The following is a 21,183-nucleotide window of genomic DNA, read 5'->3' as shown; positions in this document are numbered from 1 at the left end:
TCCTCACAGACAGTCACCTAGGGGTTTCCTGTACAATGACCAAGTTGGTTTAAACTACCGTAGTCCAAACTACAATGGTTCCAGATGTGTATGGTCTTGCTTTCACACCGGAAAACTTGCAAAAACTCACACATTTTGTAAAATTATGCAAAAATATGAAAGTTGTGACCTAAATTACTCATACTGTAATCATAGGTAATCAGCAGCAAAAAGAAAAATGTTACTTCAATTAAAAATAAATGCATATTTTAAAATAAAATAAAAGAAATAACAGTGATAATAGTCAAAGATTTTTTTGTAAAAAATATTTCAGTGTATTTATTATTATAAATAATAGACATTAAATATATAAGAAAAACTTATAAATGTAACGGTGAGGAACCTCAGCAGTATTCCTCAGTGGTGCATTAGGCTACACGTGAAAACCCCACCTTTCTGTATCAGCATAGAGGTGGGTTCGAAACTCGAGAGCGTTCATAGTGTCATTTTTATAACAGCAACTGAAGCTCTCAGTGATGAAACATTAATTCACAAAGGTACTGTAAAGTGTTCTATGTTGCCTCTTCTGACATATGTTTGTAGTATATACCAACTTGATAACATCTTTTTACAGACACACACACACACACACACACACACACACATTATTTGAATTTTTTTAACCTCTAAGTGAGTCCTGTAGTAATTAAACAGTTTAGAGCAGGTGGGAAATCTGTGAGAAAACAATTGATATATGTTTATGCCCTAATCTCACACTTAAAAATGATGGTTCTACAATGGGTTCTTTAGTAAAGAATGTGCTATAGATGGTTCTACAGAGCACCTTGTAGAAAACGCTTCTGTATGGCACCATAAACGCTTCCTTTATGGTAACATGCTTGAACTCATAGTAGTAGAAGAACACTTTTTGTGCCTTTTCTAAATGTTGCTATGTAGAACCATCTATAGCACATTCTCCATCAATTTGAAGAACACTTTCCTGATGCAAAGAAACCTTTAATCTTACAATGGTTCTTCAGGTGTTTAGGGTTCTATATAAGGGGTGGGCTGTCCCCTGGATCCCCAGAACCCCCTCGGTCTGGGAACTCATGTGCCCATCCTGCTGCCTCAACACAGTAGCCCTCACACCAAGACCCACTGGCTTTAATGCATCTGCTGCCAGTGCAGTGAATAGCTCCTCAGATCCCCAGTGTCCCCCACCCACCAGAGAGTAATTAATATTGCTCTTTATTTGTATTAATGTACTGGTTGTATTATGAGTACATTTTTTCACTTTTATAGACCTTGATGGATTCTTTCTGCATCCAGTCCCTTCTACCCATTCCCTACTTCAAAAAAGGCCTGTAAATCAGGCCTCCATATGGTCCCCCAACTCTTCATCCTAGAGGTGGGGAGTAGTAAATAGATGTATTTCCAACAGTTCTGCAGGAAATGTGATGTGTGGTGCATTAAGTGATGAATGAATTTATAAATCTGTATCTGTTTAAAAGAAATGTCGACATTCCTTCAGTGAATTGAAGCTAAAATAATATTCAAATTGATCTTGAATTAAAGTTAGTATATCGCCAACATATAACTAAAACGTGTCATGTCATTATTGTTTCAAGTGGGACAAGATGAGACAGACTATTGCTGGAAAACAATACAATAACAGAATGTTGAGGGAATGAAAGCTGCTAATCCTTAAGTATTGCTCTCCTGTTCCTTTTATTAAAACCTATCTCTAAGCTCACACAATGTATTTCATAATGGTTATTAATAGTTCAAAAACATCAGGTATAAAGAAATAAAAAAATAAAACATGATGAGGTATTTAAAACCAGGCTTTAAATGATGACTGTGTATTAAGACCAGGGTGTATTTCTATACATGTTTCAAACATTTTCATAATTCTTCTTAAATTAAATTAAATATAAACATGAAATAATTTATGTATAGGCTATATTGTTTTTATTTAAAAGTTTAAAACTTCCCTCACTTTTGTATTAAATCTTAGGTAAATATTATTTAGTTATAAAAAATAAGTATATATATATATATATATATATATATATATATACAGTATCCTAATTCTACTGTGTCTTCCGTCATTGATGACATTGTCACCAGGAACTAAACTTCTAACCACAGGTCTGAAACTGTAGTTCCAACTACATCACTTAATGACAGTGTTTGCAAACATTCGGTGGAAATACGGTTTTGAGAAACACCTGTGCCATTTAACGATTGTTCAGACTATGCAAGTACCCAACGTAGTTACCTCGATACCAACGATGATGTTGAGAAACACTTGCATTGCAACTGCATCATTCAAACTATGTAAGCTGCTAACGTAGTTAGCAACTTTGCTTTTGGGAAACGCACCCCAGAGCGGGACTTGAACCCACAGCCTCCAGGTCCCTGGAGCTGTGTGACTGAGACACCACCTGCTGCACCACCGTGCCACACACAATATTGTTGTTGTTGCTGTTGTTAATATTACTGTTATTTTTTAATCTGAGGCTTGATTTACAGACCTGGACTGCAGATACAGAATGAGCTCTTGCTGAAATAACCATAGACTTACCAGGATAAGAAATTGATTTGATGGCAGCATTTGTCTCATCAAAGCCAAATTTTCACCTGCATATCAATGGGTATTTTTAACATATGCGTGTGAGATATGCTGTGAGAGATTGTAGCTTTTGAACCTATCACAGATAACATTTTGCATGGTCCCTTTTTCCATTAGCATGAATAGAAAAAAGAATCAAACCAGAAACGTGGACTCTTCAGAACACAACATAAATTTCTTTTGTCATTTGGACCATCTGAGATGACCTTGGGCCAAATAACTTGTTGTGTTTCCTCATAAAATTGATGTATGCCTCTTTCCTTGTGTAATTGTTTTGGGTTGCATTTACTGAGGTAGAGGTGGGCTTTGTCTGTATGTGACAAGTGTTTTCCAAAGTACTACCAAGCCTTTGTGACTGTGTTTATCATAGTAGCATGACAATATCTCAGGCAATGCATTCTAAGGGCTGAAAGGTCATGCATATTAAACAGTTTTGTCCTTCTTAGATTTCATTGGATTACTATCTTTTCACATTATCATACATGGTAGCCTCTTGCATGGATGTATTATTTTTGAATTGTCTGACAATCCTCTTATAAAGTTTGCTGCTGTTCCAGCTTTTTTGGAGTGTTTAGCATAAATCCAATTCAGAATTTGTTTTTGTTTACAAAATACAATTAAGTTGGTTAGTGAAATCATTGGAAATGTTTTCTTGATCCACTGAATTTTAATTTGATGTAAGTTATTGATCTAAAGAAAATTTTTGCTTTTTATTTGTTAATTTTTCCAATGAATATTTTTGTGAACTCGTTTTTCATTTGGAGTCCAAACCAGACCCATGTTTTCAGTGTACATCAGGGCTATTACCAAATTTCCACACAGCAAATTCACCGGTCTTAAATGAACACTGTTAGTGTTAAATTATTACACCAACAGTGTTAATTTAACACTAACAGTGTTGATATAACCCTAACAGTGTTCATTTAAGACCGGTGAATTTGCTGTGCAGAGGTGCAGGCCTAGAGAGATCAAATGAGTGCCTGACAGTTATGTTTCATGTTTACATTTAAGTAATTTACATTCATATTTATTCTTAAAAGAGTGGGTTTAACTGTAAGGTTTTATTTTCTTTCCACATTTCTGAAGATTGCTAAAGAAATTTTCATGAGCACAAATCACTAATTAGTGATATAAGTGTTGCCATAGAAACATTTTATAAGCTCTATGATTGGATAAAAAAATTAAACTGTGTAGAAGTTGATATGAAGTGTTTTGTCATTTTGAATGAATTTAACATAACGATTTTTGGAATAAGCCCTATTTAAATGTTTGTTACCATTCATTTATTCATTCATTGTTTGTAACTGCTTATCCAGTTCAGGTTCACGGTAGTTTGTTACCATATAAATTCATTCATTCATTCATTCATTCATTATCTGTAACCGCTTATCCAATTCAGGGTTGCGGTGGGTCCAGAGCCTACCTGGAATCATTGGGCGCAAAGCTGGAATTCACCCTGGAGGGGGCTGTTACCATGTAAAGTTTAATTTTAATTTATTTATTTCCTTGTTTTATTTTTCTCTGGCCATTTTTACAGCAAACTCATGGAGCTGTCTCCAAGGGCAAAAAAGGACAAGATGCAGCCTTAAGGGAATTCCTCAGCAATGAGGCCTTCCATCCAAGATGGCTACAGCCCTGAGGCAGAGTTCTGATGTTACTGTGCATGACCATATATGCTTTTCTGAATTGTGTGTTGATAAGTTGGTAAAAGTAAACATGCACACAAACAGTACTTCTAACCCAAATTACTGATGAGAGTGTGTGGAGGCATTCTTGCAGTCGTGTATCTTGAACAATAAGCAGTCAACCTTTACTCCTCTGGAATAGTACTGCTTTCCTCCTCACTGCAGCTGAGACAAAAGTCTCACTCTCCATTAGAATGAATAAAATTGACAATGCTCTGTAGGGGAACAGGAAATTGAATTAGGTTGTTATCTCTCGCACTCAGGCTGACTCCAGCTCCTCTTCTTGGTCTCTGCTGTGGATTTCTCATCCTCTAATCTAGCCTAGCTCTCTTTTTCTTTATCCGCAGACAGACTGCATTGCTGTTATATTGTGGAGCGTCATGTGTTTTGATATGTAGAGCTGAGATTCATGTGAATTTTGTCACTTTGATATCATAAATATGAAACATTCTGGTTGTGTTACATTATAACAAGATACTTGAAGTAAGCTAAATGCAGAACCATTCCTCATTTTTATTTTTCTTGTAAAAATAGCCATTAAGCAGAAGAGATATAAGATTTAAGATATTAAATATAATATAAAAGATAATGTATATTCAAGGGAGAGAAAACTCAAAGGAAATCTAGACTACAATAAATTATAAAAGATTTTGAGAAAACAGGTCTTCTATCAACCATGCAAGACCTGGTAAACCTACAAAGCTGTCTTTTTATCAAACAAATAGTAACAAAAGGGTGCATATTATACCTTTTTTCCACAAGATAGCACAGTTCTGGACTCTTAGTGAAATGTCCATGACATGCTTTGATCAAAAATATCACAAGGATCAAACACCACAGCACTGTTCTCCTCCTGTCTCATGTTCCTTTAAATAAGGATGAGCCACAGCTCAATTTCTTATGACAGCCCAGGAGTGAGGAGCTTTTGCTTGGTTATTTTTCTAGATTAATGTGCTAATGCACTGAAATTGTGATTTTTAAAAATGAAAATTGGCATTATTATTATTATTATTATTATTTTCATTATTCCAATATATCCACAACAAAGATTTCATGCTTTAAGATAAAAGTAGTCTATTCTTGTGTCAGGTCAGTCCACAGTCCTTTCCGTACATCATTTCACTGTGAGAAGACAGTGGACCAGAGATAAAGGAACTGCTGAAGTTGTGAGAACAGAGAAGTTTCATAGACCTCAGCATAATGGGATGTTTGGGATTACTTGGGATTAATGTTTGAGAAGTACTTAGGAAGTGTGTAGAATTTCCCTGCAGAAATAAAGGAACTAAAAGTTCCTTTATCCTAACAAGGGGAGAACTTCTCAGCAAACAACAAACAATAAAATAATGAACTAATTTATTGGCGAAATCGAGATTAAAAAAAGAATAGCAAAGAGGGGATCATGCAGTAAAATGTGTAGCAGTCTCTGCCATTTTAATCGTTTACTGACATAATGGATTAGTGTAATAACATAATTTTTCTTGCAGCTCATATAATATGCCCTGATACATATAATTGAAACAAATATTTTGTTCTGTGTGTGTTTCACAGCCATCTGTCAGAAGAAAGTTTGTCAGAAAGCTTTGAATCTGTGGGGTTTAAAAGCCAGAGTTTGCCAGTCATTTGCCAAGTGTGGATAATAGCAGGATTTAGAGGAGAATCTCTGGGCTAATCTCCAGCAAACCAATATTGACTCAGCATCAGTGCTTGAAGTCCATTTAGACCTACTTCAGTCCAAGGCTGCATATTCACATGGACAGATATAGACCACAGTGAGTCACTGACTAATATCATCCAAATCTCTACACTGCCTTAGTAAAATTCACACTGTTAGTGGTTCCTAAACATTTTTCTGCACATTTCCTGCAGAGCCCCCCTTTTGTAGATGAGATAATTATATTTATCATTATTTATTTATTTATTTAGTCTGTTTCTTAACAATGTTTACTAAAACACAACCTATATTAAACAAAATATATTTTTTTCATGTAGCATTTCCAGTGATTTTGAACCAAGATGTCAGGTTCTACAGTATGCAGGTCTTGCGTCCTGAGACTTGTTTCTTTAGAAATTAGAACTTTGAGTTTTTAATCACACCACAGTGAATAATTATTCTTTTTTTTATTTTCTCACCAATGTCCACTTTTAAGGTCATTCCGTTGTTTTGAATTAACATTGAATCATTTTAGTTAAATGTGACGTAACATTGAAAATTGTTTAAATGAATAACAGTGGTGCTGCAAAACTATGAATACTGTAACATCTGGCAACCCAAGAAATAATTGAGAAATTAGAAAAGAGTTGTGATGATGATAAAAATACAATTCTTTCTTCATGTCACAATTCATATTGTGTCAAAAAACCCAGTAGATACATATAAACAAAACGTGAAACAAAATTACTGGAGACCTATTAATTCTTACAAATGTATTAGACTAGACCACCAATTAATATCATTTTCAAATTAATGTTTTGTTGATTAATTAACACAAGTTAATCTTAATAGATACAGCATGATTTCATGATATAACATGCACAAAACCTAAACCTGATAAGCTGTTCTACTGTAAAACATTTATAACTGTAAATGTATATCCAGTAATTACATTGATGTTGTGTAACTACATAGTTATTAAAACCGTAACTACATAAAAAGTGTAACTACATAGTTATTAAAGATGAAAATATGTTGATGCAATATATACGTTTTAACTGACCATTAAAATGCAAAAGCCATGTTTTATTAAAAAGCTCAATTGACCTATTTAAAGTTAATTAACCTACTTAGCACCTCCACAACTCATACATCCTCATGCTAAGTGGTTTTAAATGTTTTCCTATTATAATATTATAATATGGAAGCCACTCAGTACCATAGTACAAATTTCAGCCACCCCTGGGAAAAAAATATTTCTTGATCCAAAAATACTGGATGCTTTGATTGAAAAATTAAATAGATTTCAGGCTTGACTTTGAAGTGGTATTACAGTCACAGCCTCAACATACAGGAGAGGGGGGCAGACAGTGACAGAGAGAAAGAAAGGAAGGCATATGGGAACATTGGGTGGTGAGACAAAGGGAGATACAGAATAAGAAAATAGTTATGAGATATATAGTTAGACAAATGCAGAGAGAGAAAGAGGTCTTTTCATGCTTGCTATCAGAGATTCTAGCTGTATTTAGAGTTCTCTTTTGTGGCCGGTTTGCCATTGTTTAACACTGCTCTGCTCAGCTCATGTGGACATAACTAGGTGAACTTGTACCTCTTCCCCTGATCAGACTCACTGCTGGAAGGTCTTTCTCTGGCTGTTTAGGTAACAGTGTGCTGTTCTTCTTTTAGAAAGACGTATAATTTGAAAGTAGGTCTTCTATTTTCAGGAGGTAATCGTTCTTAAAAAGAGAGCAAGCTTTGCAGGTTTTTATTACCAGAGAAAGAAAGCAGAAAATGTTCTTTGATACTTAATGTTCTCCAATGGTTCTTTAAGAAAGACATTGATTACATATAATTGCTGTCAAAAAATATCATCTATCATCTATCCATTTCAATGCTTCCATTTTAAAGTGAAAAATCACATGATGAACTGGAATGACCTGGAATGCAATCTGTTTACAGTGACTCACAAGTTTAGAAAGCTTTTGCATTCTCATGTGATACAGTTTTTGTAGTTGTGTTGTAAATAATTTAAATCATAAACTTGTTATTTAAAAACAAGATTTTTTTATTCAGTTACAGCTCTTTGGGCCCAGTCACAAAGACATTTGAAAACAAAGCAAAAACTTACAAAAAAAAAAAATAGTCAATGTGTTAGGAATATTCAGTCATTCAGCACATTGTTGAAATATTTTCCATGCCTTGAATACAGAACTACAGTAATTATGCTGGTGGTGGTTACAGTGACTGGATAAGCTTTAACAACCTAGTAATAACCTTGTGAATACTCAGTCGTATTTGCTGCAAGAGGGCCAATGCTGTAGAGGTATTTTTTTTTTCATTGAGATTGTTTACACTTTAAATAGCAATTTTTTTCTAATTTCCCCTTTCAGCATCTTTCCTGCCTTCACTCTTCTCTAATCCTTTTCCTACAGGAGACTCCAGTGCAAAACCCAGGACACTGCTGACAGCTCAGACAATACACTGCACAAATCTGCCTTATCTTTTATGACAGGCTGAAATTCAATGAGAGAAGCTTGACATTTAAATGAATAGTTGATTTGTGCTGAATTGGCTGATTTCTCCACCGCTCATTCAGTCATTCAGAATCAAATCTGAACACTCTCCAGACTGTCAACATCTCCCTCAATGTACATAATGAAACAGGATTGACCTTGCGCTGTTCAGTTATATATTGTGTGTGTGTGTGTGTGGGGGGGGAGGGGTTCAGATAAGAGTACATTTCAGGACCATAGACAGCAGCAATACAATTAATACTAAACAGAAATATGAGGAGGGGCGGCACGGTGGCGCAGCAGGTAGTGTCGCAGTCACACAACTCCAGGGGCCTGGAGGTTGTGGGTTCGATTCCAGCTCCGCGTGACTGTCTGTGAGGAGTTGGTGTGTTCTCCCCGTGTCCGCGTGGGTTTCCTCCGGGTGCTCCGGTTTCCTCCCACAGTCCAAAAACACACGTTGCGGGTGGATTGGCGACTCGAAAGTGTCCGTAGGTGTGAGTGAATGTGTGTGTGTGTGTGTGTTGCCCTGTGAGGGACTGGCGTCCCCTCCAGGGTGTATTCCCGCCTTGCGCCCGATGATTCCGGGTAGGCTCTGGACCCCCCGCGACCCTAAATTGGATAAGCGGTTACAGATAATGGATGGATGGAGAAATATGAGGAGCTGTTACAGCAGGTCAGATTTACTACATCTGCAACACAGATGACTAGTGCTAACTACATCAGCATCAGACCCTCACATAGCATTGCAACACACACTAACATTCCATGACCACATTAGTGTCACTTAATCTCTGCTGGTTATTTTGCAGTCCTGATCATGATTGACTTAAGAAATGGTTAAAGGTGGCTAACAAATTATGCAGACCAACAGATGGACTTTAGTCTGTAACTGTAAAACAACATAAAGAACATTCATGTTAAATGACATTGATGACATGGCTGATGAATGTAATAACAAAGAGGCCATTTTAATTATTTGGCTAAGCAGTGTATGTATATGTAAAAAGATAAGATACACTCATGATAATTCTATGTTATAAAACCTCTCAGGAAATATTTCTCTACTCTTATCAACTCATTCTTATAGTTTACAGTATAAAAACTCAACACAGCACACTATGCAGATAGAAATGAAACACTTAGAATAATGACCTGAAATCCAGTCTGGGCTTTTCACTTATCTATAGATGTCCTCTTTATTTTGACAAGGATTCCTTTTTAGTAAGCACTTCCTCTAACAATAACATTGATGGCAGCCTTCAAATTATGTTAAATAACAATGGCACATCTTTTATTTGCAGGTTTGTGCTCAGTCAGAGATCATGGCAGCATATTTAAATATAAAGTTCTTGCAGCTTCTTCTAACCGTTTAATGTTCCTCTCTCCTGCCTGCATGAGCACTCTGGACAGTCCCAGACAAAGTCAAATTATATGGGCCACTGCCTGTCAGACAAATGCTTTACATTAGCATGTGAATATGTGTTATATTTCAATCTCTCGCACCAGCAAATTTTAATTTGAATACAAACCAAGAGTCTCAGCCACTTCTCTAATAAATAGACAGGGCCTATGCTCCACTATACATACTTTATACCAATGATTAATGTATTTACTATGGTTTTATGTGGTCTTTTATTGGACATTTTAGAGAAAAGGCCAACTCTTTTAGATACTTAAGAGCATCATGCTCTGATGCACCATTACATTTCTTAAAATGTACAGCAATGGGCGGGTGAGTCAAGTGTGAACAGCCTGCAGGAAGTTATCCCATATACTTGACTGTATGCACTATTCTAAAAATACTTCTTTTTAATGAGTTAGCAGAGACGTGGCTGAATGGTTGGAACAGCAGGTGATGTGTACACATTTGTGTATTTCCCTGGAATCCTTAAAAGGCTGCAGTTATTATCTTGTCAAATGTTGAATCACTCTCATTTCTACAGCTGCCACTGCTGTGGATGTCTGAGCTCATTACCTTGAAAATTAGCTCCCCTCTTACTGACAGAATATGTCTGCCACAGCTGTACATATAGTCAGAGATCTATCTATCTATCTATCTATCTATCTATCTATCTATCTATCTATCTATCTATCTATCTATCTATCGATCTATCTCATTCTCTTTCGGTAGATACGATTTGTCTTCCTCTTCCACATCTACATTGAGATGTAATAGGGCGTCATCTCAGAAGATATTTATGCACTCTCAGAACGTAAGCTGCTAATCTGTCACTAGAACACATTCATTACCTTTATTTAGGGAACGTAATTGCACTAAACTCCTATTTCCTCCCATGGTCCAAAAACACATGTTGGTAGGTGGATTGGCAGCTCAAAAATGTCCATAGGTGTGAGTGTGTGAGTGAATGTGTGAGTGTGTGTCACCCTGCGAAGGACTAGCACCCCCTCCAGGGTGTGTTCCCACCTTGCGCCCAGTGATTCCGGACCCACCGTGACCCTGAACTTGGTAAACTCTTACAGACAATGAATGAATTAATAACTTGTAGATAAAAAAAGTAGACAAATAAATAAATAATCAAATAAATAAATAAATAATCAAATAAATAAATAAATAAAAATCTTGAGAGATAAGCTAAACCATAAGCCACAATGATCTCAATGGACCTCATAAGTTCTGTTTCTCCTTTAGGTTCAACTGGGGACAGTGAGAACACTCTTGTCTGAGGATTTTTTTGCTAAAGCCACATGTCCCAAACCTCTCCCTCACCCCTTACACTGCAATAAAATGAACACCAGTTAAAAAGTCCATGAGGAAGATACAGAATTTATGAGCCCAGCTGAAATGCTTAAGGAGGCAAGAGAGAGTGAGAGAGAGGAAGCATGATCTATTCTAACTAGGGCTAATTTCTCAAGAGCAAACTGCAGCACTAGATAAGAGGATCCAGGCCAGAAATGAAGACAGAAGGGTAGAAATTATGAAGCGTGTTATACTGTGCATTAATGTCCTCCTGCGGCTTACACTTGTAAGTCCTTGCAGCTTCACTGACTGGTTGGAATACTGATTGGAAACATGGCACTATTTCCTCTTCGTTTTGGTGACCAGCTTTATATATGGTCCATAAATATCCAAGTGTGAATACTTTCAGTGACAGTGTTCTTCTGTTTCTGTCTATGGACTGCCCTGAAGAAAATGCAACATAAAGGAGATCAATGGAAACCACATTTTACTACATGAGGTACATTTTAAGGTTCCATGACAAAATATATTTTTTTAGCAACTGCCCTTGGACTGTATATGCAAAATTGGTAAATGTAAAACCAAAGAAAAAAGTTCATATTGAATTACAGTAAACATAATATTAATTAAAATTTTGTTCTCAAATATGATTTATTTTCTGAATGATTTTCAGTGATTCCGGGTAGGCTTCTGACCCACCATGACCCTGAACTGGATAAGCGCTTACAATGAATGAATGAATGCCAACATTAATATATTCGTGAGAAAACAAGGAGCAAGGGGAAGTTTATGCTATTATATTTCCCAGTTTTCAGCATATAATATACATTACTGTCATAATAAACTTAGCCTTGCAAATTGTATGTTTGCAAGAAACAAAGAAAACAGTTCACAACAGTATCTTGAAGTAAGGATGAATTCTCAACAGGAAACATCAGGACCAGTCAATCTGATACTTCAGCATCGATCCTCCCAATTTGCTCAGCTCTGCTTGTCCTCTGAGTGCTTGTCTCTGGAGTATTATTCCGCCCCGATCCAGTGTTGCTAATGCATCTGAGTGAGAGTGGTCTAATCGAGGGATGAGTTTATCTGTTAAACAGCACTTCATTAAGCCTGGCCTTTGGAGCACTGTGTGGGCTCTTAGAGCTATCTGCTGCGCCCTAAAGCTCCATTCCAGATCAATGTTTCCTGCAGGTGCACACTGACCCTGAGAGAACACCGACCATTCCTCTGGCCTCTAGCAGATCTGTGAACAGCAGCCAGCTCACTGTCAATAAGCCCACCCTCAATAAACTCACTGACAGTGCAGCAACCTCAGGTAGACCAAAGAGCTCTCTGTCTGCCGGCAATCTTTTGGCAAGCACTTCTAAAGAGGGATTTACATGCCTGATAGTGAGTAGTGAGGTTTCTCTGAGGGATATGTGTGTGGGGAGAGGTGGTTAAAGATTTTTGTGAAGTACAGAAATGACTATTTTCTGAGGTGTTTTTAGATGCACAGCACGGCATGTGAGAGTGCAAAGAAATGAAGGAAGCAACAAACCAATGAACATTACATACAGATGCTTCACAAGTGATGCTATTCAGTGCTTTTTTTTCAGTGACAGAATGTGCCTTTGTTATGTTCAATACAAATGGTCACATTTTTTCTGATCTTTAGAGGTGCTGAAGGTTATTGGTGTAAAAAGATTGCCGTTCTGTTTTTCTCCCTTTCTTTTTTTTTGTGTTTGTGGGTGTGTGGTTTGGGGAGGAGGGGTTGAGGGAGCAGTAGAGACACTGTAGTTTGTTGGTTTAATTATAACTGCATGCACCATACTGTATGTTACAGTCCATTGCAGCATTGTAGACTACTATTTTGAATACTACCCCTAACACATTTCTTTTATTTTTTTGACAATACAGAAAGAAAGAATCAACATTTATCTGCAAATTATATGTATTATTTATGTATATATTTATATACATAGTATAATTTAATCTGATTCTGATTTGTAACATTTGTGCATTATAACATAAACAGAAAAAGAAATCTCTGATGTAGTCAAGTATTCCAATCTTAGTTCTACAACACTATTTCCCATGCATTCTACATGTTAAAGCTGTGGTTCTCAAACTTTTAGACCACCCGTTATCAAACCAAAACCTTCAAGTACCACCTACGATTGCCTTATGTTCGCTTACAGATGTAATCAACTACTGTGTATGTGTAGCAGGTTGTATTTTTCTACAACACAAATTAATTTCATTGGGGCATAATTATGAATAACTGGTAAACATTATGTAATTTACACATAAAAACTTTAGGTTTTCAGTTATGAATCAATGCCTAATTTAAGTAGTACATTTTTGAGGTAATTTGTTTCTTGCTGCTTCATGTACCACTAGTGGTACGCGCACCACAGTTTGAGAACCATTGTGTTAAAGTTTACTCTTATTCTTAACACATTTAAGGTCTGTATTTACTGAATTCACATTTGAAACTTGTTCTTTTTATAGTCTGAATAAAACACGTGTCTGTCTTAAACTAATGTTAAGCCCAGCAGTGAAAATGAGTAAAGGGTGTTCAGGAGATCAGAGCTAAGCTTGCTCTCGGGGAAGGTGAACTATTCAGAAGGGTGCCAAATTCTCCCAGGACTAAAGAAAGAAAGACATCATGTAGAGGCTAAGTGAGGACATTGAGAGGACATTAAATCCTCTAGCAGAGGGCAGGTGATGGCTGACAGAGTGTGCTGGAGAGGGGAGGTGGAGGCTTAAGCTGTGTAATAGACCACCGTCCTCCCAATGAGCCACTTGGCCTGCTGTACTGGGATTAGCAGCACTTTTTAAGTAATGACTTTAAAAAAACAGGGACTTTGGATTTTTGAGATAGACGGAAATCTCTGTTTAGTTGGTCATTCGATACATGTTAGTATCCTACAAGTCCCAGATTCAAAGGACCACATGAGACAAACTACCTGATAATGCCATTTTAAAATAAACATTGTATGAGCAAGTGTCCACAAACATTTTGGCTGTATAAAATGATTAAGCTTTTAGAAGCTTAAAATATTTGTCTGTAACTTCCAGTGGTTCTAACTGGTGAGTTGTATGTAAAATACGTCTGAATGACTGATGTAATTACAATGAAATTAAACAATGAATGCATGTCTTCTGCTAATATACAGTAAAATGATTCTGAATGAAGTGGTTATACACGGATTTGACTGTCTGAATATAGCTGTACTTTATATAAACCTGTTTTCACAGCCAGCACATGAGGTGCTGAATAGACTGCAAATATCAGAGGGAGAGCGAGAGAAAGAAAAAGAGATTTCAGATGATCTAAAAGGCAACCAAACAAAACTATGCATTTATCCTGTTATACAGCAACAGAATTCATCAGAGTTAGAAATAACCAAGTCGTAGAATGTGTTCACAATGTGTTCTGAGCTCTACACTGCAATTTGGAGGCAGGGTTTTGTGCAGTAAAGGGTGGGTATAAACAAAGTTTGTGGTCTGTGCAGTGTTAATAAATCAGACATTAATCTGTGAGCATTATGAGAGTATACTGTGAGCTGTACCTGCATTCATATGCAAGTCTGGCCCTCTGTTCTCTAGAAGGGTTGAGATGTCTCTGGTAAGCTAATTTCCAGCTAATTCTAAAACTGCACGTAGTATGCAAGCTCATATTCAGGCAAAGTGTTATTGAGTAAGAACACATTCCTGTGGTTCTTGTGCACAGTTCAGTGCTGTTGTGAGGTGTAATTTGGTAATTGGAGTGACAGTGCCGGCATCAGCAAAATGTGAGCTGGAACAGTTTGTCTCCAGCGCAGCAGGGGGGGTCGCATCACACACAGAACACACAGCAGGATGCTGACCTGGGCCACAGCTTCTTTACAGAAAAAGAGAAGATCAAAACAGCAAAGATACATAGGGCATCTTCAGAGGAAAATGATATGTTGTCTACTGCTCTGTGGAGAAGTGATGCAGGAAACTTCGAGGGGGGAAGACCATTTTGGCACTAGTTACTGTCATTGTACACATTCGGTGTTGCACAAACAAGCTAGCACAATCTCCACAGAAAAGCATAAAAAAGCTTTGCTCTGGAGCAACTGCACATGAGCTTAACGTCTTCATATAAGGGGTGGGCGTTATGGCCCTAAAGTAATATCACGATATTTCAGGGTGTTTTGGCAATAACTATATTTTTGGAGATATGACAAAACACTGAAAAATACAGACTATTGCAACAAAAGCAATCTTATATTAATATGAAATATATTAAATTAAATATATTTAATATATATTATTAATATTAAAGGATTCTTACATTTTTAACATACCATGGTTTACTGTACATCTAATATTTTATAACCAAACCACCTTCACAAGTCACGCCACTATTTTGGAGCAAATTCCTCCACCTCAGAGTCACTTTCCACCGTACTTCACTGTGGTTAAAAGACTCATGTAAAGAACATATGCCATATCGTGGGTAAATGCATGACATCATTACATAAATAAGTCTGAATATCACTAATATCATTACATTGTTATTTTTATTGTTACAAAAATTATGATATGATGTGGCACAGCCCTACTTCATATTATTAAGGACTCCAGTGTTGAGTTGTGGAGCAGTGGAAGTACATTTTCTCCAGTGATGGAGCTCTGTACCGCTGTTTGCGTGGGATCCATACCTGACCTCAATAATGCCCTTGTGGCTAAAGGCAATTAAATTCTCAGAGAAATGTTGCATCATCTAGTTTAATGTCTTCCTGAACAGTAGAAACATTTACTGCAGCAAAAGGGGAATTGACTAAAGGCATTTATCTACAAACCACTGTCTAGCCACTGTATATACATACAATATACAAGAGTCTTGTAACTGAGAGCATTATATTTTCTGAATATTTAATAGTGAATAGAGCAATGCATGTTCAAAAATAACATGAGGAGGAGAGCTGTCACTTTTTGTTGTTTTGCTCTCATCACTATCACCAAGAGAAACCAAGAGCAGCTCCTACTCATCTGCATAGTGCAGTCATAATTGTTTTCCTGTGTGTTTCAGAGTATTTTGCTGTATGTGTGCAGTTACAGAGTGGAGATGACTTCTTTCAATGCTTCACATATAGAACACACAAGTAAACACAGAATGTTTATAATGCCAGTCACATGACAAGCCTTCAGTAGCACAGATGAAAGTGTGTTTAGGTGTGTGTAAGTTTTGTCACAAGCTGTTTTTCCTGAGAAATGATAAATGCCTATTGGAATTCTCAACACATTTTCTCGCACCATCCTCAAAAGCTTCAAATAATCTTCTCTTTCTCCCTCCCCCCCTCCCTCTCTCTCTCTCTCTCTCTCTCTCTCTCTCTCTCTCTCTCTCTCTTCTCTCTCTCTCTCTCTCTCTCTCTCTCTCTCTCTCTTCTCTCTCTCTCTCTCTCTCTCTCTCTCTCTCTCTCTCTCTCTCTCTCTCTCTCTCGTGGACACACCAAGTGAAAAAACGTCTTTCATGGGAATTGTGTTTGCTCCTGGTGATTTTGTATGTACGAAGAGATGTTGTTTACACCCAGAATAGCTGGAAACTCTTTCATATGTACAGTTATGTACATAAGTTAGGGTTCTCATTCTCTTTTTGACCAGCTGAAATGAACCTGGGTTCAGAGAATTTGAGACATTCTCAGATTTTTTTTACAGAAGCACAGTGCTTTGTGCATGCAACAAGAATGAGCTCTCATGTCTGAGGGCTCAGCAAGCACAAATGTTCAGCAGAAGGTCCCGGCTTCCTTGTACACAGACTGAGATTTGTCTGGATTTCCTGAATCTCTTCACAATGTTACAGTAGATAAGTATTTTAATCAAGATTGTCCAAACCTAGTATACAGTGGAGAGTTTACACTTTCAAAACTTAACGTTAATATACAGTCAAGTACAAATGTTATTGTGCTCCTGGTCAAATGACCTGTATTTTTGACTTTCTAAAAATGAGTCTGCGACCTCCTCAGAGAACAGATTTCTCATTTTTAATTACAGTGAATTTAAAAAACATTACATAAACCAGGCTTGTGCAAGATGTCTGGCATCTTTTACATTACTCATACTTTGCATTCTGCAATCAAATCGAAGTTGTCCACTGACAATGGCAGTACATTTCTGAAATTTGTTCCTTGTAAAGGATGTGTTAATTTGGGAAATGAAGGAAATATCAAATTTAGTCAGACATGTTTAAATGTGTAGAGAGAAGTATTGTTTAGATATCGGTGTTCATAAAGCCAGGTATACTGCATATATATTTAGAACAGGCTGTTGGTATGACACAGAAATGTATACCTGTTTATTTCTTTCATCTCACACTGGTCTGAATGTGTTCACAGGGAGATAGTCTGAGCTAGGGTGAGAGAGACGGGTTTCTCTTTCCTCCCACAACGCCTGGCTCCCTAATGAAGGAAATCCAGGAGGCTGGGGCAAGTCTGGAAGAATGAGATTAGAATAAAACAAGACAAAAACTTCTCTTATACAGTGAAACTCAATGCTCTCTCAGGCTGCCCATTTTACTGTGCACTGCCATTCAGTCAGCCTTCCTCTCTTACTGCTAGATGCCATTCAATACAATGCCTAGCACAATGCTGTCCAGTGTTGAAACTGAGAGAGAGCATCTAAAATCAGGATTAAAGAGAATGACTCAGTAAAGCTCTGAGGATCATCTTCCTTTCAGCATTCCTAATTAAATCTGATGACTCGCAGCAACACAACACACTTACCAAATATCGTCTCGCACCTGTTTTTTTTATTATTATTTGCTGTTGGAAATTGAACTGTAAATTGTGTTGTTTAAATTATTTTCACTCTAATAACTCAAATTTCAGTCAACTTCTTGCAGTCTAATACGGCAACTATGCAATCATTCATCTTCACTTCAAAATCTACCTGCAATTATGAATATACCGTATACAATACTATGTCAGAGACCACATTGTTTTTATTACCTTTCTAGTGAAAACAGCCTTAGGCAAACTTCTGTGAAGACTGAAGATTACCCACCAGCATGAAGAAAGGCAACAAGAGAAAATCTATGGTTTTTAATACTGGGCTTACAAAGAGAATTAAAAAATACAGAGCATTCAAGGATAGAGTATCAAAATTCCATAAGACAGATAGTACTTAAATCATACATATACATATAAACAGTATTTAAAACCAAAAATCTTTGTGTGTGTATATACATGTGTGTGTATATACACACACAAAGTGTATATATATATATATATATATATATATATATATATATATATATATATATATATATATATCCTTTATTTAAACAGCCGTTTATTAAAAATAGCTTCTTATTTACAATGGCAGCCTCTTGAAAACACACAGAAACATAAGAGATAAGAACAATACATGAGCAATAAATTGAAAGTAACAATACAGAAAAAAAACAAAACCTTAAGACCACAATAAAAAACTAAGATGGTGTACATTAGTCTCACAATAGTTGCATTTATTGTTAAAATGTGTGCAACAGAATTTTTTAATATATAAAGGCAAAGGGTGGATAAATGTGATTGATGCCCCATCATATACTAAATGTCATTCAGTGTCACATTTGGTTAAATAAATGCATTTAGTTCCACCTTAAATGGATTAGTTTACAGTATTATGAGGTTGATATTGGTGTAATTTGCCAACTTCTTATTTCAGTTTTCCATTCCACCTTAAATAGGTGACTTTGCAAGGCTAAACATAACTTTGGATAAAGAACACATTCATCAATTTCTTTGTTTATAACACACAAAACAGCTGGGCAGCACGGTGGCGCAGTAGGTAGTGTCACTGTCACACTGCTCCAGGGCCCTGGGGTTGTGGGTTTGAACCCCATTCCAGGTGACTGTCTGTGAGGAGTTTGGTGTGTTCTCCCCATATCCATGTGGGTTTCCTCTGTGTGCTCCAGTTTCCTCTCACGGTCCAAAAACACACATTGTTAGGTGGACTGGTGACTTGGAAGATTGTCCATAGATGTGAGTCTGTGCACCTAGCCACTGGAATGCATTGGTCCCAAAATCCGGATAAATAGGGAGGGTTGCGTCAGGAAGGGCATCCGGTGTAAAAACTGTGCCAGATCGATGGTGCGAATCACAGTTGATCCGCTGTGGTGACCCCGGATGGGAGGGAGCAGCCGAGAGAAGAAGCAAAATAAAACACAAAAAACACTTATTTTAAACATTTAGTCCACGCATATGCATCTGAAATTTTATAGTTTCTTGGAAATGAATCCAGAAAATCAGGATCTCTGTTGTAGTATTGCTAGTTTCAAAGCTATCTACATCTTTCAAATATATCATCAGTATTTCCTCTCTGTTTACACCGTCTCTGTCATAGTGCTTTTTAGGAGGCTTTTAGGTTCAGTAGAATCTAACATTATCTTAATTTGCTTGCTTGGTTCCATGGCTGAAGCACCATGTTTGTGTTTGCTAATGTATTACATACCTTGGGTTTGTAAACTTTACTGGGATTGGACAGTGATCACATGCCAAGGTACAAACAGTTCCACTCCAGAAGAAACACTCATCAAAGAAGAACATACTGGCTGCAGCACTGTCACAGATGCCAGTGCTTCAGCTTGGCATGTTTCCTTATTCTCTGATGACACACCATGGTCTTTTTATGATTCAGTACAGTAAATATATTGTACATTACACTTTTAAAGATTGTTTTGTCTTGTAATTTAAAAATGAAAAGTGGTCTCTGACTTTGGCACGGCACAGTTAATAATCTGCATTTCTACAGTAACCACAAATATCCAGTAATTCTACCGTTATTGAGACATGTCCAAGTAGAGATCTAATGTGAATAGAGGGAATCTACATCAATAAATGAATATTTAACTGTATCACACAGTCATATTCTTTAAAAAGGGTGATATTCCATTTTTATCAGTGCATAAAACCACTGTGGAGAATATAAAGTGGTCTTTAAGGGCGACTAATCTCCTTTCTCATCCATAAACACCACATGCACGGATCATAACCATGGCATTTCCCATAATTTGGCCTTTTTTCCCTTTAATTTCATACTCCTTTAATCTTGACTTTTCAAGGCCATAAAATCTAGCCATGGAAATGTGAATTTATTTCTTGTCTATTAAAGTTTTGCTAAACAAGCACAAGAGAAATTTAAGGAGGACAAGAGATGCCGTACCTTTTCTCTTATTTAGAGACTGAATTGTGGTCCTCTGCTAGATCAAATTTTTTGCAGCATGCTTCAGTCTGGACAGGCCTGGCTTAAAATAACGATGATGCTCCAAATGTGCGTAAGCACACTTCTATATAAAGCATGGTGCTTTTCTAGAAATAGGCACTTGGAGAGACATCACACTGTCTCCATATAAGATGTTTGTTCCCGTGAGGCTGATTAAAGTTGCAGAAGCTGTTAGAGTCATTCCTGAAGCTCTTTTCTAATGGACAAGACTGTGCTCTAATGAAAGCTCAGGATGATAAATCCAGTGCACAAGATCCTCTCATCTTCTTCTGTTAGCTATTACAAGGCTTTACACAAATATTGCCCTATGAGAACAGTGAGTGCAGCTCCTTACCAGTGACTACTAGTAGGCATTTTTTATTTCTTTTGTGAAGCACACATGGTTACATTTTAGAAATAACTCTAAAAACTCTGGCCATATGCATATTAGCTTAGTGCTAACAAACTACTGTGAAACCTTATATAGCCACTAGCATTCATATTTAGATCTAAACAATTCTCATAAGACACTAAAATGATTTTCATTTACCTGCTTTGCACTATTTTTACCTATTTCTGCTTTAAAGAGTAATTACAGGGAGTAAGAGTAATTCTTTTTCATTTTATTTTCATTAGCAGCTGAAACGTATTGCTCTGTAATAATAAAATATAATGGCCCTGCTTAAACTTTAAACTAATCTTTCATCATTGTCAGTCAAACAATTTTATAGTGATCAGCTCCTCCAATGCCCCTCTGGATCATCTCTGCTATAGGCAAACAGGACATGCCATCGTATTTTACTCCT

The sequence above is a fragment of the Hoplias malabaricus genome, chromosome 11 (genome assembly GCF_029633855.1).
Source record: "Hoplias malabaricus isolate fHopMal1 chromosome 11, fHopMal1.hap1, whole genome shotgun sequence".
NCBI classification, from domain to species: domain Eukaryota; kingdom Metazoa; phylum Chordata; class Actinopteri; order Characiformes; family Erythrinidae; genus Hoplias; species Hoplias malabaricus.
The sequence above is the reverse complement of the archived record's forward strand: the minus strand, read 5'-3'. Positions refer to the sequence as shown.